The sequence below is a fragment of the Dipodomys merriami genome, unplaced genomic scaffold (genome assembly GCF_024711535.1).
Source record: "Dipodomys merriami isolate MVZ:Mamm:240054 unplaced genomic scaffold, mDipMer1.0.p SCAF_43, whole genome shotgun sequence".
Classification (NCBI taxonomy): domain Eukaryota; kingdom Metazoa; phylum Chordata; class Mammalia; order Rodentia; family Heteromyidae; genus Dipodomys; species Dipodomys merriami.
The window spans coordinates 1,476,216-1,497,959 of NW_027205937.1; positions in this window are offsets into that span (position 1 = coordinate 1,476,216).

The following is a 21,744-nucleotide window of genomic DNA, read 5'->3' on the forward strand; positions in this document are numbered from 1 at the left end:
GGTTAGGTTTAGGGTAAGGGTGAGGGTGAAGGTGAGTGTGAGTGTGAGAGTGAGGGTGAGGGTGAGGTTTAGGGTTAGGGTTAGGATTAGGGTGAGGGTGAGAGTGAGGGTTAGGTTTAGGATTAGGATTCGGTCACAGTTAGGCTGTGGATGACAGTGATTGTGAGGGGGGTTTTGGGTTAGTTTTAGGGTTAGCGTTAGGCTTAGGGTGAGGGTTATGGCTAGGTTTAGGGTTAGGTTTCCCTTGAGGATAAGGGTAAGGGTGAGGGTTAGGATGAGGGTGAGGGTTAGGGATAGGGTTAGGGTGAGGGTGAGTGTTAGGGAGAGGATGAGGTTTAGGGTGAGGGTTACAGTGAGGGTTACGGTTAGGGTGAGGGTTAGGGTTAGGTTTAGGTTTAGGTTGAGAGTGAGTGTGAGGGTGAGGTTTAGGGTTAGGTTTAGGATTAGTGTGAGTGTTAGGGTTAGCGTTAGGGTTAGGATGAAGTTTAGGGTGAGGGGTAGGGTTAGGGTTAGGTTGAGGGTGAGGGTGAGCGTGAGGTTTAGGGTTAGGGTGAGATTTAGGGTTAGCGTTAGGGTGAGGGTGATGGTTAAGGTTAGGTTTAGGATGAGGGTTAGGGTGAGGGATAGGGTTAGTTTTAGTGGGAGGGTTAGGGTTAGTGTGAGGGTTACTGTTAGGCTTAGGATTAGGGTGAGGTTTAGGGTTAGGGTTAGGAAGAGGATAGGGTGAGCGTGAGGGTTAGGGTTAGGGTGCGGGTGAGGGTGAGGGTTAGGGTGTAGGTGAGGTTTAAGGGAGGGTGAGGGTTAGGGTGACGGTGAGTGTTAGGGTAAGGGTGAGGATTAGGTTTAGGTTTAGGGTGAGGGTTACGTTTAGGGTTAGGGTGAGGGTGAGTGTTAGGTTTAGGGTTAGTGTTAGGGTTAGGTTTAGGCATAGGGTGAGGGTGAGGGTTTGGGTGAGGGTTAGGTTTAGGGTGAGTGGTAGGGTGAGGTCACCCTAAACATCACCCTAAACCTACTCCTCAACCTAACTATAAACCTTACCCTCACCCTAACCCTAACCCTCACACTAACCCTCACCCTCAATTTAAACCTCACCCTAACAATAACCCTAAATCTAATGTAATCGAATCCCTCACCCTCACCGTCACTCTCACACTAACACTCACGCTCAACCTAGCCCTCCCCGTAACCCTAACCCTAACACCTACCCTCACCCCAGCCTCGTCTGCAGCATAACCGTAACCCTAACCCTAACACTCACCCTCATCCTCACCTTAAACCTAACCGTAACGCTAAACTTCACCATCACTCTCACCCTAACCCTAACCCTAGCCCTAACAATAACCCTAACCCTAAACCTAACCCTAATCCTAACACTAACCCTCACCCCAACCCTAACCCTAACCCTAACCCTTACTCTCAACCTAAACCTCACCCTAACCTTTAACCTCACACTAACCCTAATTCTCTCCTTAACCCTAATCCTCACACTAAAACTAACCCTCACCCTAAGCCTCACCCTTACACTCACCCTAACCCTCACCCTCACCCTAACACTAACGCTAACCCTAACCCTCACTCTCAACCTAACCCTCACCCTAAACCTTATCCTCACACTAACCCTAAACCTAACCCTAAACCTCACATTAACCCTAACCCTCACCCTAACCCTTACCCTACACCTCACCTAACATCTCACACTCAGCCTAACCCTAACCCTCACCTTCACCTAACCCTCACCGTCACCCTGACCCTCACCCTTACCCTAACCCTCACCCTAACCCTAACCATCACCTTAAACCTCAACCTCAACCTGATCCACCTCCTAACCCTAACCGTACGCCTTTACTAACGGAAAACCTCGCCGTCATCCTAACTGTCACCCTCACCCTGACCTTCACCCTAGCCCTCACCCAAAAACTAACCCTAACACTCACCCCCAACCTCACCCTCACCCCCACCCTAAGCCTAACCCTAACCCTAACCTCAACCTCAAGCTCCCCCTCCCCCTCACAATAACCTTAACCCTAATCCTAACCCTAATGCAAAAATTAGCCCTCACCCTCACACTAACCCTAACCCTCAGCCTAAACCTAACACTAACCCTAACCCTACCCCTATCCCTCACCCACACCCTAACCCTCTCCCTCACATGAGCCCTCACCCTAAACCTAACCCTCAAACTAACCCTAACCCTAACCCTCTCCTTCACCCTAACCCTCACCTTCACCCTAAACTAGCCCTAACCCTTACCCTCTCCCTAACCCTACCCTAACAGTAACAATAGTCTTCACCCTAACCCTCACCCTAACCCTTATCCTCAACCTAACCCTCACCCTAACCCTAAAACTAACCCTCACACTAACCCTCACCCTAACGCTCAACCTAACCCTAAGCCTAACCACAACCCTCACCCTCACCCTAAACCTCACCCTAACCCTTACTCATACATGACCCCTAAACCTAACACTCAGCCAAAACCTGATATTAAACTTAACCCGAAACCTAACCCTCACCTTACCCTTAACCCTAAGCCTAAACCTCACACTCACCCTAACCCTAACAATCACACTCAACATCAACCTTATCCTAAGTCTAACCCTAACACTAACCCTAATCCAAACCCTAAACCTCACCCTCACCCTAAACCTCACCCTCACCCTTATCCTAACACTAACCCTAACCCTAACCCTAACCCTAACCCTCACACTAACCCTAACCTGACCCTAACCCTAACCCTACCCATCACCATAACCCTCACCCTAACACTAACCCTAACCCTAACAATCACCCTAACACTAACCATAACCCTAACGCTCACCTTCACCCTAACGCTCATCGTCACCCTAACACTCAGTCGAAACTTAACCCTCACCCACACCCTAAACCTCATCCTCACCCGAACCCTCACTCTCACCCTAAACATCACCCTAACCCTAACCTTCACCCTAACCCCTACCCAAACCTCAACCTAACCCTCACCATCATCCTAATACTCACCCTAAACTTAACCCTAACACTTACCTAACCCTAACTCTAACCCTCAACCTCACCCTCAACCTAAACCTAACCCTAACCCTAAAACTCACCGTAACCCTAACCCTAAATCTAACCCTAACCCTCTCCCTCAACCTAACCCTCACCCTCACGCTAAACATTACCCTCACCCTAACCCTCACCCTACACCTAACCCTCATCCTAACCCTCACCCTAATCCTAATGATAACACTAACACTCACCCTCACCCTAACCCTCACCCTAACTTTTAACCATACACTAACCCTAAGTCTAACCCTAACCCTAACCCTCAAACTAACACTAACCCTCAACCATACTTTAACCCTACCACTCACCCTAACCCTCACACTAAGCCTAAACCTAACCCTAACACTAAGCCTCACACTAAAACTCACCCGAACCCTAACCCTCACCCTCACCCTCAACTTCAGCCTAACCCTAAACCTAACCCTAATCCCAACCCTAACCCTCACATTCACCCTAAACCTAACCGTCACCATCACCCTCACCCTCACACTCACCCTCAACCTCACCCTCACGCTAACCCTCACCCTCACCCTAAACACCACCCTAACCCTAAACCTCACCCTAACCCTAACCTTAACCCTAACACTAACCCTAACCCTCACCCTAATCTTTATCCTCATACTAACCCTAACTCTAACCCTAACCCTAACCCTAACAATAACACTAACCCTAACCATAACCCTAATCCTAACAATAACATTCACTCTAACCCTAAACCTAACACTCACCCTCACACTCACCCTAACCCTAACCCTAACGCTAAACCTCACCCTCACACTAACCTAACCCTAACAATAACACTAACCCTAACCATAACCCTAATCCTAACAATAACACTCACACTAACCCTAACCCTAGCAATCACCCTAACCCTAACCCTCACCGTAAACCTTATCCAAACCCTAATCCTAACCCTAACCCTCACCCTCACCCTAACCCTAATCCTAACCCTAACCCTCACCCTCACCCTAACCCCTGCCTTAACCCTAACGCTAACCCTGACCCTCACTTCACCCCAAACCTAACCCTAACCCTCACCTTAAACCTAAACCTTACCCTAAACCTAACCCTAACACTAACCCTCACCCTAACCCTAAACCTAAGCCTAACCCTCAACCTAACCGTCACCCTATACCTAACGCTAACCCTAACCCTCACTTCACTCTAACCCTAATCCTAACCCTAACCCTAACCCTCACCCTAACCATAAACCTTACCGTAAACCTAACCCTAACCCTCACCCTCACCCTAACCCTCATCCTAACACTTATCTTCACATTAAAATTAACCATAACCCTAATCCTAACACTCACATGAACCGTAACACTCACCCTAAACCTAAATCTACCCCTCACCCTAAACCTCACCCTCACCCTAACCATAACCCTAACCCTCACACTAGCACTCACCCTCAACTTAAACCTCACCCTAACAATAAACCTAACCCTTACCTAACCGAAACCCTCACCCTCACCCTCACCCTCACTCTCACCCTAGCCCTCACCCTCAAACTAGCCCTCACCCTAAACCTAACCCTTACCTAACCAAAACCCTCACCCTCTCCCTCACGCTCAACCCTAACAATCACACTCACCGATGCCTCAACCTAACCTTAACCCTCACCCTAAACCTAACCCTCACCCTAAACCTCACCCTAAACCTAACGCTAACCCTAACCCTCACCCTACCTTAAACCTCACCCTAAACCATACCTGAAACATAACCCTAAACCTAACCCTAATCCTAACACTAACCCTAACCCTAATGCTCACCCTAACGCTCACCGTAAACCTAACCCTCACCCTCACCCTAAACATAACCCTCACCCTCACCCTAACCCTCACCGTCACCATAAGCTCACCCGAACCCTAACCGTCACCCACACCCTAAAACTCACATTCACCCAAACCGTCACCCTCACGCTAACCCTACCCTAAACCTCACCCTATCCCTAACCCTCACTCTATACCTAACTCTAACCCTCACCCTAATCCTAACCGTCCACCTAACCCTCACCCTCAACCTAATCCTCTCCCGAACCCTAACCCTATCCCTTACATAACCGAAACCCTAACCTTCACTCTCACCCTAACCCTAACCCTCACCCTGACACTCACCCTCATCCTAACACTAATCCTAATCCTAACCCTCAACCTAACACTCACCCTAACCCTAATCCTAAACCTGAGGCCTCACCCTAACCCTCACCCTAACCCTAAAGCTAACCCTAATGCTTACCCTAACCCTAACACTCACTCTAACCCTTACCCTCAAACTAACCCTAGCCCTAGCAGTAACCCTAACCCTAACCCTCACATTAACCCTAACCCTCACCCTAACCCTAACCCTAACCCTATCCCGCACCCTAACCATCACCCTAACCCTCACCCTAACCCTAAACCTAATCCTCACCCTAACCCTAACCCTCATCTTCAACCTCAACCTCACCCTAATCCTCATCCTAGCCCAAAACGTCAGCCTAACCCTAACCCTCACCCTAGCCCTCACCCTAAAACTAATCCTAACCTTCACCCTCACCCTCACCCTCACCCCCACCCTCAGTCTAACCATAACTCTAACCCTAACCTCAACCTGAATCTCACCCTCGCCCTCAACCTATCCCTTACCCTAACCCTAATCCTCACAATAAACCTAACGCTCACCGAAACCCTAACACTCTCCCTCATCCTAACCCTCAACATCACCATAACCCTCACCCTAACCCTAACCATCATCCACACCCTAAAACTGACCCTCACCGGAACCCTCACCCTGACCCTAACCCTACCCTAAACCTCACCCTCACCCTAACCCTCACCATAAAAATAATTCTAACCCTCACCCTCATACTAACCCTAACCCTCACCTTACTCCTCACAAGAAACCTCACCCTAACACTAAGGCAAACCCTAACCCTCACTCTCCACCTGACCCTCACCCTAACCCTTACCCTAACACTAACCTTAAGCCTAACCCTAACGCTCACATTAAACTTAACTCTCACCCTAACCTTTACCCTACCCCTCACTTAACCCCTCACCCTAACCCTAACCCTAAAACTCACCCTAACCCTAACACTCACCTTCACCCTAACCCTCACCGTCACCCTAACCCTCACCCTAATCCTAACCTTCACCTACACCCTAATCCTCACACTCACCCTCACCCTAACTCTAACCCTCACCCTAAACATCACCCTAATCGTAACCCTCACACTAACCCTAAACCTAATCCTCGCCCTAACCCTAACACTCACCTTCAACCTCAACCTCACCCTAATCCTCACCCTCACACAAACGGTCACCCTAACCATCACCCTCACCCTAGCCCTCACCCTAAAAATAACCCTAAACTTCACCTCACCCTCACCCTCACCCCCACCCGCAGTCTAACCCTAAACCTTACCCTAAGCTCAACCTCAATCTCACCCTCGCCCTCACCCTAACCTTATACCTAACCCTAACCCTAATGCTAAAACTAGCCCTCACCCTCACACTAACCCGAACCCTCAGCCTAAACCTAACCCTAACCCTAACCCTACCCCTACCCTTCACCCTCACCCTAACCCTCTCCCTCACACTAGTCCTCACCCTAACCTTAAACCTCACCCTAACCCTAACCCTAACCCTCTCCTTCACCCGAACCCTCACTGTCATCGTAAACCTCGCTCTAACCCTGACCCTCAACCTAACCCTCACCCGAACCCTTATCCTAGATGTAACACGAACCGTCACCCTAAAAATCACCCTAACCCTTACCCTCACCCTAACCCTCACCTACTCTAACCCTAACCCTAACACTAACACTCACCCTAACCCTAAGGCCTAACCCTAAGCATCACCCTCACCCTAACCCTCACCCTAACCCTTACCCTCCAACGAAACCTAACACTAACCCTCAGCCTAACCCTCATATTAAACTTAATCCTAAACCTAACCCTCAGCTTACCCTTTAGCCTAAACCTAATCCTAACCCTCGCCTTAACCCTAACCCTCACACTCACCCTCAACCACACCCTCAGCGTAACCCTAACACTAACCCTAATCCAACCCTAACCCTCACCCTCACCCTCACCCTCACCCTAACCCTAAACCTAACTCTAAACAAACCCTGAACCTAACCCTAAACCTATCCCTAAACCTTAACCTAACCCTAACCCTAATCCTAATCCTAACCCTCACCCTCACCCTAACCCTAAACCTAACCCTCAGCCTAACCGTCATCCTAACCCTAACCCTAACCCTAACCCTCACCCTAACCTTAACCCTAAGCCTAACCCTAACCCTCACCCAAACCCTAACCCTCACGCTCACCCTCAACCTCACCATCACCCTCAACCTACCCCTCATCTTCACACTCAATCTTACCCTAAACATAACCCTAAACCTTAACCTAAACCTAACCCTCACCTTCACCGTCACCCTCAACATCACCCACAACCTAACCCTCACCCTCACCCTCAACCTAACCCTAACCCTAACCCTAACTCTCACCCTAATCTTAACTCTGACCCTCACACTCACACTCACCCAAAGCCTTACCAAACACCTAAGACTAATTCTAAACCTAACCCTCACCTTCACACTCACCCTAAACCTAAACCTGACTCTAAACCTAACCATAACCCTAACCCTCACACTCACCCTAACCCTCACCGTCACCCTAACACTCAGCCGAAACCTAACCCTCACCCACACCCTAACCCTAACCCTAACCCTAAAACTCACCCTAAACATAATCCTAACCCTAATATTCACCATCACCCTCACCCTCACGCTAAACCTCACTGTCACCCTAACCCTAAGCCTAAAACTAACTCTAACCTCAATCCTAACCCTAACCCTAAAATTAACCCTCACCGTCACCGTCACCCTCACCTTCACCTTAACACTCACCCTCAACCTCACCCTGACCCTGACCCTCACCCTCACCCTAAGCAATAATCTCACCCTAACCCGAAATATAACCCTCATCCTAACCCTAACTCTCACCCTAACCCTAACCCAAACCCTCCCCCTAACCCTCACGCTAATCCTAACCCTAAACCTCACCATAAACCTCACCCTAACCCTTAAACTCATTAAAACCCTGACCCTAGCCCTAACCCTAACATGCACTCTAACGCTAACCCTCACCCAAACCCTAACACTCAAGGTCACCCGAAACATCAACCGAACCCTTACAATCACCCTAGTCCTAACCGTAACCGTAATCCTATACCTATCCCTCAACCTAACCTTAACCCTAACCCTAACCCTAACCATCACCCTCACCCTAACATTCACCCTCACCATAAATAACACCCTAAACCTAACTCTCATCCTAACCCTGACCCTAACACTCACCCTAACCCTAAAACTCACCGTAAAAGTCACCCTTACCCTAACACTAATCCTAACACTCAAGCTCACCCTCAACCTAACCCTCAGCCTCACCCTTATCCTAACACTAACCCTAATCATAACCCTAACCCTAACACTCACACTAACACTAAACCTCACCCTAACCCTAACCCTAACCCTCACTCTAACTCACAACCATAACCCTAACGCTCAACCTCACCCTAACCCTCATCGTCACCCTAACACTCACCCGAAATCTAACCCTCACCCACACCCTAAACCTCACCCTCACCCGAACCCTCACTCTCACCCTAAACAACAACCTAACCCTAACCTTCACCCTAACCCCTACCCTAACCCTCACCTAACCCTAAACCTCTACCTAACCCTCACACTCAACCTAATCCTCACCCTAACCCTAAGCCTAACCCTTAATTAACCCTAACTCTAACCCTCAACCTGACCCTCACCCTAACCCTAACCCTCACCGTAACCCTAAACCTAACCCTAACCCTCTCCCTCACCCTAACCCTCACCCTCACGCTAAACAGCACTATCACCCTAAACCTCACCCTAAACCAAACCCTCACCCTAACCGTTAACCTAACCCTAACAGTAACCCTAACACTCACACTCACCCTAACCCTCACTCTAACTTTTAACCACACACTAACCCTAAGTCGAACCCTAACCCTAACCCTCACTCTAACACTATCCCTCACCCTAAGTCTAACCCTACCCCTCACCCTACCCCTCACCCTAAGCCTGAACCTAACACTAACACTAACCCTCACCCTAACCCTAACCCTAATCCTCACCCTCACCCTAACCCTCTTGGTCTCCCTAACCCTCAACGTAACCCTAATCCTCACCCACACTTTAACCCTCACCTTAAACCTAAGCCTAACCGTCCCCCTCCCCTCTCCCTCAAACTACCCCTAAATTTAATACTAACCCTCACCCTAACCCTAACCCTTACCCTAAATCTAAACCTACCCCTCACCCTACCCCTCACCCTCACCCTAATCCTAAACCTAACCCTCAACCTAAACCTAACCCTAACCCTAAACCTCAACCTAACCCTAACTCTAACCCTCACCCTAACCCTAATACTTACCCTAACCCTAACCCCAACACTCACCCTAACGCTAACCCTAACACTAACACTAACCCTCACCTTAACCCTAACCTTAACCCTAACCCTCATCCTAACCTTTATCCTCATACTAAATCTAACTCTAAACTTAACCCTAACCCTAAACCTCTCCCTACCACTAACCTTCACCTCACCCCAACCCTCACCCTGACTCTAACCCTAAAACTCACCATCACCCTCACCCTAAACTAAACCCTCAAACTAAACCTAAACCTCGTCCTAATCCTCACCATAACACTAACCCTAACCCTTATCTAACAGAAACCCTCACCCTCACCTTCACCAACACACTAAACCTCACCGACACCCAAGCCCTCACCCTAAACTTAACCCTCACCGTAACCCTAACACTAACCCTCACTCTCACCCTAACCCAAACCCTATACCTAACCCTCACCCTAACACTCACCCTAACCCTAAACCTCACCCTAACCCTAAGCTTCACCCTAACAGTAACCCTAACACTCACCCTAACCCTAAACCTAACCCTAACCCTCAACCTAACCCTACCCCTCACCCTAACTCTCATCCTCACCCTAACCCTCAAATTAACCCTTATCCTCACAATAACCCTAACCCTAACCCTAACCCTAACATTCACCCTCACCCTCACCCAAACCCTAACACTAACCCTAATCCTAACACTAACCCTCACCTCACCCCCACACTAACTCTAACCCTAACCCTAACCCTCACCCTAAACTTCACCCTAACTCTAACCCTAAACTTAATCCTATTTCTCACCGTCAAACTAAATCTAACCATAAACATAACCCTATACCTCAACCTCACCCTCACCCTAACCGTAAACCTAACCCTAACCCGCAACCTAACCCTCACCGTAATCCTCACTCTAACCCTAACCCTTACCTAAACGAAACCCTCACCCTCACTCTCACCCTAACCCTTACCCTAAACCTAACCCTAACCCTCACCCTCACCCTCAGCTTAAACCTAACCCTAACCCTCACAATAACCTCATCCTAACCCTCACAATAACCCTAAAACTAACCCAAACCCTAACCCTCAATGTAACCCTCACCCTAAACCCAACGCTAACCCTAACCCTTACCCTCACCCTAACTCTCACCCTAACCCTTACCCTCACCCTAACCCTCAGGCTGACCCTTACACTCAACCTAACCCTAAACCTTACCCTAACCCTCAACCTAATCCTAACCCTCACCCTAACCCTAACCCTACCCCTCTCCCTAAACCTCACCCTAACCTTAACCCTAACCCTAATTATCACCCTAAATCTAACCCTAACCCCTCACAATCAACCTAACCCTCACCGACACCCTAAACCTCACCCTATCACTCACCCGCACCCTAACGCTCAACCTCACCCGAACCCTACCGCTCACCCTAACACTCACCCTCACCCTAAAACTCACCCTAACCCTAACCCTCACCAAAAGGATAACCCTAACACTCAACCTAACCCGAATCCTCACCCTCAATCTAATCCTCACCCTGAAAATAACCATAACACTTACCTAACAGAAACCCTCACCCTCACCCTCAACCTCAACCTCACCCTAGCCCTCAGCCTAACCCTAACCCTAATCCTAAAACTATCCCTCACACCCACCATCACACTAACCCTAACGCTATCCCTACCTTCTTCCTCACCCTAACCCTAAACCTAAACCATACAATAAACCTAACCCTAACCCTAAAACTCACATTAAACCATATTTTCACACTAAACACCACCCTAACCCCAACCCTCACCCTAAAACTAACCCTATCCCTCAACCTCAAACTAACCCTCAACCTAAACCTCACCCTCAACCTAATCCTCATCATAAACCTAACCCTAAACCTTACCTAAACGAAACACTCACCCTCACACTCACCCTCACCCTAACCAACACCCTCACCCTAGCCTTCATCCTAAACTTAACCCTTACACTATCCCTAACACTAACGCTCACCCTCACCCTAATCTTAAACATAACTCTAACCCTCAACCTAACCCACACTCTGACCCTAACCATCACCCTAAATCTCATCCTAACCCTAAACCTCACCTTAACCCTAAACCTAACCCTCATCCTAACCCTAACCCTCAACCTCTCCCTAACCCTCACCCTTACCCTTATACTCACAGTAACCCTAACCCTAACCCTAACCCTAACATTTACCCGTATCCCCACCCTAACACTATCCCTAACCCTTATCCTAACACTGAGCCTCACCCTCACTCTCACCCTAACTCTAATCCTAACCCTCACCCTCACCCTAATTCTAACCCTAACCCTAATCCAAATTCTAACCCTCAGTCTCACCCACACCCTAACTCTAAACCTAACCCGAACCCTAACCCTCACCCTCACTCTCACCCTAACCCTAAACCTCAACCTAACCCATACCTAACCCTAACACTGACCTCAACCCTAATGCTAACTGTAACCCTCACCCTCACCCTAAACCTCACCCTAACCCTTAAACTCACCCTAACCCTAACCCTAAACCTAACCCTATTCCTCGCCCTAACCCTAATTCTCAACCAAAACCCAAAACTAAACCTCACCCGAAACCTCACCCTCACCCTTACACTCACCCTAACCTTAACCCTAACCCTAATACTAAACCTAACCCTCACCCGCACACTAACCCTCACCATCACCCAAAATATCACCCTAACCCTAAGCCTCACCCTAACCCTAACACTCACCCTAACACTAACCCTCACCATAACCCTCAACCTAACCGTAACGCTAAATCTAACCCTAAACCTCACCATCACCCTAACACTCAGCAGAAACCTAACCCTCACCCACATTGTAACCCTCACCCTCAACCGAACACTCACACTCACCCGAACCCTCAACCTCACCCTAAACCTAACCATAACACTCACCCTAACCCAATCCCTAAACCTAAACCTAACACTCACCCTAAACCGAACCCTATCCCTAATCCTAACACTGAACTTCACCCTCACTCTCACCCTAACTCTTATCCTAACCCTAACCCTCACCCTCACCCTAACTCTAACCCTTACCCTAACTCTATCAATAACCCTAATCCAAATTCTAACCTTACTCTCACCCTCACCCTAACTCTAACTCTAACCCTAACCCTAACTTTCCCCCGCACCCTAACCCTAACCCTCACACTCACCCTAACACTCACAATAACCCTCAACCTCACAGTAAACCTCACCCTATCCCTTAAACTCACCATAACCCTAACCCTAACCCTAACTCTAATCCTCACCCTAACCCTAATGCTCATCCACAACCTAAAACTCAACCTCAACTGAAACATCACCCTAACCCTAACACTCACCCTAACCCTAAACCTCAACGTAACCCTCACCCTAAAACTAACTTTAACCCAAACCCTAACACTCACCATCCCCTTAACGCTGAGCCGAAACCTAACCTTCACCAAAACTCTAACCCTCATACTCACCTGAACACTCACACTCACCAGAACCCTCAACCTCACCCTAACCCTAACCCTAACACTGACCCTAACCCTAACCCTAACCCTAACACTCACCCTAACCCTAACACTAACCCTAACGCTCATCCTCACCCTAACACTCACTGTCACCCTAACACTACTCCCTAACCTAATCCTCACCCACACCTTAACCTTCACCATCTCACGAACACTCACACTCACCCGAACCCTCACGTTCACCCTAACCCTCATCCTCACCCTAAACATCACCCTAACCCTAACCCTCACCCTAACCCCAAACCTAACAATCACCCTAAAACTAACCCTCAACCTAACCCTCACCCTCAACTTAATTCTCAACCTAACTCTAACCCTAAGACTTACCTTATCAAAACCCTCATTCTCACCCTCACCCTAAACCTCACCCTCACCCTAGCCCTCAAACTAACCCTACCCCTAACCCTCAGCCTCACCTTCAACCTAACCCTAACCCTAACCCTCAGCCTCACCTTCAACCTAAACCTAACCCTAACCCTAAACCTCACGCTAACCCTAATGATACCCCTATCCCTAACCCGAAACCTAACCCTTACCCTCACCCTAACTCTAAACGTAAAGCTAAACCTCACGCTAAACTTCACCCTAACACTAACGTTATGTTAAACCTCACCCTCACCCTCACCCTCACCCTAACCCTCACCCTCAACCTAACCCTAAAACTACCCCCACACTAACCCTGATCCTAACCCTCACCCTCACCCTAGACCTCACGCTAATCTTAATCCGACCCTAACCCTAACACTAACTCTCACCCTCACCCTAAACCTAACCCTAACCCTAACCCTAACCCTCACCCTAACCCTCACCATAATCCTAACCCTAACCCTAACCCTAACCCTCACTCTAACCCTCACCCTATCCATAATCCTCAACCTAACCCACACCCTCACCCTAATCCTCACCATAACCTTAAATCTAACCCTTACCTAAACGAAACCCTCACACTCACCCTCACGCTAACCCTCAACCTCACCCTACCCCTCACCCTAACTCTCATCCTCACCCTAACCCTCAAATTAACCCTTATCCTCACAATAACCCTAACCCTAACCCTAACCCTAACATTCACCCTCACCCTCACCCAAACCCTAACACTAACCCTAATCCTAACACTAACCCTCACCTCACCCCCACACTAACTCTAACCCTAACCCTAACCCTCACCCTAAACTTCACCCTAACTCTAACCCTAAACTTAATCCTATTTCTCACCGTCAAACTAAATCTAACCATAAACATAACCCTATACCTCAACCTCACCCTCACCCTAACCGTAAACCTAACCCTAACCCGCAACCTAACCCTCACCGTAATCCTCACTCTAACCCTAACCCTTACCTAAACGAAACCCTCACCCTCACTCTCACCCTAACCCTTACCCTAAACCTAACCCTAACCCTCACCCTCACCCTCAGCTTAAACCTAACCCTAACCCTCACAATAACCTCATCCTAACCCTCACAATAACCCTAAAACTAACCCAAACCCTAACCCTCAATGTAACCCTCACCCTAAACCCAACGCTAACCCTAACCCTTACCCTCACCCTAACTCTCACCCTAACCCTTACCCTCACCCTAACCCTCAGGCTGACCCTTACACTCAACCTAACCCTAAACCTTACCCTAACCCTCAACCTAATCCTAACCCTCACCCTAACCCTAACCCTACCCCTCTCCCTAAACCTCACCCTAACCTTAACCCTAACCCTAATTATCACCCTAAATCTAACCCTAACCCCTCACAATCAACCTAACCCTCACCGACACCCTAAACCTCACCCTATCACTCACCCGCACCCTAACGCTCAACCTCACCCGAACCCTACCGCTCACCCTAACACTCACCCTCACCCTAAAACTCACCCTAACCCTAACCCTCACCAAAAGGATAACCCTAACACTCAACCTAACCCGAATCCTCACCCTCAATCTAATCCTCACCCTGAAAATAACCATAACACTTACCTAACAGAAACCCTCACCCTCACCCTCAACCTCAACCTCACCCTAGCCCTCAGCCTAACCCTAACCCTAATCCTAAAACTATCCCTCACACCCACCATCACACTAACCCTAACGCTATCCCTACCTTCTTCCTCACCCTAACCCTAAACCTAAACCATACAATAAACCTAACCCTAACCCTAAAACTCACATTAAACCATATTTTCACACTAAACACCACCCTAACCCCAACCCTCACCCTAAAACTAACCCTATCCCTCAACCTCAAACTAACCCTCAACCTAAACCTCACCCTCAACCTAATCCTCATCATAAACCTAACCCTAAACCTTACCTAAACGAAACACTCACCCTCACACTCACCCTCACCCTAACCAACACCCTCACCCTAGCCTTCATCCTAAACTTAACCCTTACACTATCCCTAACACTAACGCTCACCCTCACCCTAATCTTAAACATAACTCTAACCCTCAACCTAACCCACACTCTGACCCTAACCATCACCCTAAATCTCATCCTAACCCTAAACCTCACCTTAACCCTAAACCTAACCCTCATCCTAACCCTAACCCTCAACCTCTCCCTAACCCTCACCCTTACCCTTATACTCACAGTAACCCTAACCCTAACCCTAACCCTAACATTTACCCGTATCCCCACCCTAACACTATCCCTAACCCTTATCCTAACACTGAGCCTCACCCTCACTCTCACCCTAACTCTAATCCTAACCCTCACCCTCACCCTAATTCTAACCCTAACCCTAATCCAAATTCTAACCCTCAGTCTCACCCACACCCTAACTCTAAACCTAACCCGAACCCTAACCCTCACCCTCACTCTCACCCTAACCCTAAACCTCAACCTAACCCATACCTAACCCTAACACTGACCTCAACCCTAATGCTAACTGTAACCCTCACCCTCACCCTAAACCTCACCCTAACCCTTAAACTCACCCTAACCCTAACCCTAAACCTAACCCTATTCCTCGCCCTAACCCTAATTCTCAACCAAAACCCAAAACTAAACCTCACCCGAAACCTCACCCTCACCCTTACACTCACCCTAACCTTAACCCTAACCCTAATACTAAACCTAACCCTCACCCGCACACTAACCCTCACCATCACCCAAAATATCACCCTAACCCTAAGCCTCACCCTAACCCTAACACTCACCCTAACACTAACCCTCACCATAACCCTCAACCTAACCGTAACGCTAAATCTAACCCTAAACCTCACCATCACCCTAACACTCAGCAGAAACCTAACCCTCACCCACATTGTAACCCTCACCCTCAACCGAACACTCACACTCACCCGAACCCTCAACCTCACCCTAAACCTAACCATAACACTCACCCTAACCCAATCCCTAAACCTAAACCTAACACTCACCCTAAACCGAACCCTATCCCTAATCCTAACACTGAACTTCACCCTCACTCTCACCCTAACTCTTATCCTAACCCTAACCCTCACCCTCACCCTAACTCTAACCCTTACCCTAACTCTATCAATAACCCTAATCCAAATTCTAACCTTACTCTCACCCTCACCCTAACTCTAACTCTAACCCTAACCCTAACTTTCCCCCGCACCCTAACCCTAACCCTCACACTCACCCTAACACTCACAATAACCCTCAACCTCACAGTAAACCTCACCCTATCCCTTAAACTCACCATAACCCTAACCCTAACCCTAACTCTAATCCTCACCCTAACCCTAATGCTCATCCACAACCTAAAACTCAACCTCAACTGAAACATCACCCTAACCCTAACACTCACCCTAACCCTAAACCTCAACGTAACCCTCACCCTAAAACTAACTTTAACCCAAACCCTAACACTCACCATCCCCTTAACGCTGAGCCGAAACCTAACCTTCACCAAAACTCTAACCCTCATACTCACCTGAACACTCACACTCACCAGAACCCTCAACCTCACCCTAACCCTAACCCTAACACTGACCCTAACCCTAACCCTAACCCTAACACTCACCCTAACCCTAACACTAACCCTAACGCTCATCCTCACCCTAACACTCACTGTCACCCTAACACTACTCCCTAACCTAATCCTCACCCACACCTTAACCTTCACCATCTCACGAACACTCACACTCACCCGAACCCTCACGTTCACCCTAACCCTCATCCTCACCCTAAACATCACCCTAACCCTAACCCTCACCCTAACCCCAAACCTAACAATCACCCTAAAACTAACCCTCAACCTAACCCTCACCCTCAACTTAATTCTCAACCTAACTCTAACCCTAAGACTTACCTTATCAAAACCCTCATTCTCACCCTCACCCTAAACCTCACCCTCACCCTAGCCCTCAAACTAACCCTACCCCTAACCCTCAGCCTCACCTTCAACCTAACCCTAACCCTAACCCTCAGCCTCACCTTCAACCTAAACCTAACCCTAACCCTAAACCTCACGCTAACCCTAATGATACCCCTATCCCTAACCCGAAACCTAACCCTTACCCTCACCCTAACTCTAAACGTAAAGCTAAACCTCACGCTAAACTTCACCCTAACACTAACGTTATGTTAAACCTCACCCTCACCCTCACCCTCACCCTAACCCTCACCCTCAACCTAACCCTAAAACTACCCCCACACTAACCCTGATCCTAACCCTCACCCTCACCCTAGACCTCACGCTAATCTTAATCCGACCCTAACCCTAACACTAACTCTCACCCTCACCCTAAACCTAACCCTAACCCTAACCCTAACCCTCACCCTAACCCTCACCATAATCCTAACCCTAACCCTAACCCTAACCCTCACTCTAACCCTCACCCTATCCATAATCCTCAACCTAACCCACACCCTCACCCTAATCCTCACCATAACCTTAAATCTAACCCTTACCTAAACGAAACCCTCACACTCACCCTCACGCTAACCCTCAACCTCACCCTACCCCTCACCCTAACCTTAATCCTCAACCTAATATTAACCCTCACTCGACCCTATAACTAAACCTCACCCTCACCCTATCCCTAACTCTAACCCTAACCCTCACCCTAACACTCACTCTCACCCTAACCCTAATGCTAACCCTAACACTCAACTTCACCCTAAAGCTTACTCTCACCTTCAAGCTAACCCTAACTCTAAACCTAAACCTCACCCTAACCATAACCCTAACCCTATCCCTAAACTGAACCCTAACCCTCACTCTCACTCTAACTCAAAACCTAAACCTAACCCTAGTGCTAACCCTCACCCTAACCCTTAAGTTATCCCTAACCCTCACCCTCACCCTCTCACTAACACTCACCCTCAACCTAGCCTTCAACTAACCCTAACCCTAACCCAAAACCTCCCCTCCCCCTCCGCCTCACCCTCAGCCAAACACTAACCCTAATCCTAAACCTACACCTCACCCCCACCATCACCCTAACCCTAACCCTATCCCTAACACTCACCCTAACCCTTACCATCACCCTAACCCTAAAACTAACCCTCCACCTAACACTAACTCTAAACCTGACCATCACCCTAAACTTAAACCTGACCCTAACCCTCACACTAACCCTCACCCTAAAACAAACTTAACCCAAAACCTCAACCTCACCCTAAACCACACCCTAATACTTACCCTCACCATAACCCTAACCCTAATCCTAATTCTCACCTAAAACCTAACCCTCAACCACACCCTAAAATTCACCCACACCCGAATCCTTACCCTCACCCTAACACTCACCTAACTATAAACAAAATCCTAAACCTAACACTCAACATCACCCTCACACGCACCTAACGCTAACCATAACCCTAACCCTCACCCTCATCCTCACCCTAACCCTCACCTCACCCTAAACATCACCCTAACCGTAATCCTCACCCTAACCCTCACCTAACCCTAACAATAACCCTAACCCTCACCCTCACCCTAACCCTCACCCTGAACTTTAACCTCACACTAACCCTAACTCTAACCTAAACCCTCACACTAACTCTAACCCTCAACCTAACACTAACACTAACCCTCACCCTAACCCTCACCCTCACCCTAGCCCTCAACATAACCCTAACCCTCAAACTAACCCTAACCCTAACCCTCAACCTCAAATTCAACCTAACCCTAACCCTAACCCTAAATCTCACGCTAACCCTCACCCAAAACCTAACCCTAAGCCACACCCTAAACCTCACACTCAACCTCACCCGAACCCTCACCCGAACCCTAACACTCAGCCTCACCCTAAACATCAACCTAACAATAACCCTCACTCTACCCCTAACACTAACCCTCACCCTAACCCTAACACTCAACCTAACCCTAATGCTAACCCTAACACTCAAACTCACCCTAACCCTCACCCTAACCCTTACCATCATCCTAACCCTAAACCTAACCTTCCACCTAACACTAACTCTAAACCTCACCATCACCCTAAACCTAAACCTAACCCTAACCCTCACACTAACCCTCACCCTAAAACAAACGTTAACCCAAAACCTCAACCTCACCCTAAACCACACCCTAATACTTACCCTCACCATAACCCTAACCCTAACCATAATTCTCACCTTAAATCTAACCCTCAACCACACCCTAAATTTCACCCTCACCCGAATCCTTAACCTCACCCTAACACTCACCTAACTATAAACAAAGTCCTAAACCTAACACTCAACATCACCCTCACCCGCACCCTAATGCTAACCATAAGCCTAACCCTCACCCTCATCCTCACCCTAACCCTCACCTCACCCTAAACATCATCCTAACCCTAATCCTCACCCTAACCCTCACCCTAACCCTAAAGATAACCCTAAACCTCACCCTCACCCTAACCCTCACCCTAAACTTTAACCTCACACTAACCCTAACTCTAACCCAAACCCTCACACTAACTCTAACCCTCAACCTAACCCTAACACTAACTCTCACCCTAACCCTCACCCTTACCCTAGCCCTCAAAATAATCCTAATCCTCAACCTAACCGTAACCCTAACCCTCAGCCTCAACTTCAACCTAACCCTAACCCTAACCCTAAACCTCACCCTAACCCTCACCCAAAACCTAACCCTAAGCCACACCCTAAACCTCACACTCACCCTCACACTCACCCTCACCTGAACACTCACCCGAACCCTAACACTCAGCCTCACCATAAATATCAACCTAAAAATAACCCTCACTCAAACCCTAACACTAACCCTCACCCTAACCCTAACCCTCAACCTAACTCTAATGCTAACCCTAACACTCAAACTCAAACTAACCCTCACCCTAACCTTTACCATCACCCTAACACTAAACCTAACCGTCCACCTAACACTAACTCTAAACCTCACCATCACCCTAAACTTAAACCTAACCCTAATCCTCACACTAACCCTCACCCTAAAACAAACATTAATCCAAAACCTCAACCTCACCCTAAACCACACCCTAATACGCTCACCATAATCCTAACCCTAACCCTAATTCTCACCTTAAACCTAACCCTCAACCACACCCTAAAATTCACCCACACCCGAATCCTTACACTCACCCTAACTCTCACCTAACTATAAACAAAGTCCTAAACCTAACACTCAACATCACCCTCAACCGTACCCTAATGGTAACCATAACCCTAACCCTCACCTTCATCCTCACCCTAACCCTCACCTCACCCTAAACATCACCCTAACCATAACCCTTACCCTAACCCTCACCTAACCCTAACGATAACCCTAACCCTCACCCTCACCCTCACCCTAACCCTAAACTTTAACCTCACACTAACCCTAACCCTAACCCAAACCCTCACACTAACTCTAACCCTCAACCTAACACTAACACTAACCCTCACCCTAAACCTCACCCTTACCCTAGCCCTCAACATAATCCTAACCCTCAACCTAACCCTAAGCCTAACCCTCACCCTCAACTTCAACTTAACCCTAACCCTAATCCTAAACCTCACCCTAACTCTCATCCAAAACCTAACCTTAAGCCACACCCTAAACCTCACCCTCATCCTCACCCTCACCCTCACCCGAACTCTCACCCGAACCCTAACACTCAGCCTCACCCTAAACATCAACCTAACCCTAAAACTCACTCTAACACTTACCCTAACCCTCACCCTAACCCTAACCCTCAACTGAACCCTCACCCTCACCTTAGCCCTCACTGTAACTCTAAACCTAACCCTAACCCTAAACCTAACCCTCACCCTCTGCCTCCCCCTCAGCCTACCCATAACCCTAATCCTATATCTACCCCTCACACCCACTATCACCCTAAACCTAACCCTAACCCTAATGCCCACCCTCACCCTCACCCTCACCCTAACCCTAACAATAACCATAACCCTAAATCTAACCTTAATCCTAACCCTAACCCTTACCCTTACCCTAACCCTAACCCTGAAACTCACCGTTACCCTAATCCTAACCCTACCCCTCACACTAACACTAACCCTCACTGTAACCCTCACACTAACCCTCACACTAAACCTAACCCTAAACCTAACCATCAACCTAAACCTAACCATAACGCTCACCCTCAAGCTAACCTTCACCCTAACCCTAACATTCACCCTAAACCTCACCCTAACCCTTAAGCTAACCCCAACCATAACCCTAAACCTAACCTTCACCCTCAACTTAACCCTCACCCTTACCCTTATCCTCACCCTATCCCTAATCTTAAACTTATCCCTAACCCTCACACTAACCCTAAACCTCACCCTCACCCTCTGCCTCCCCCTC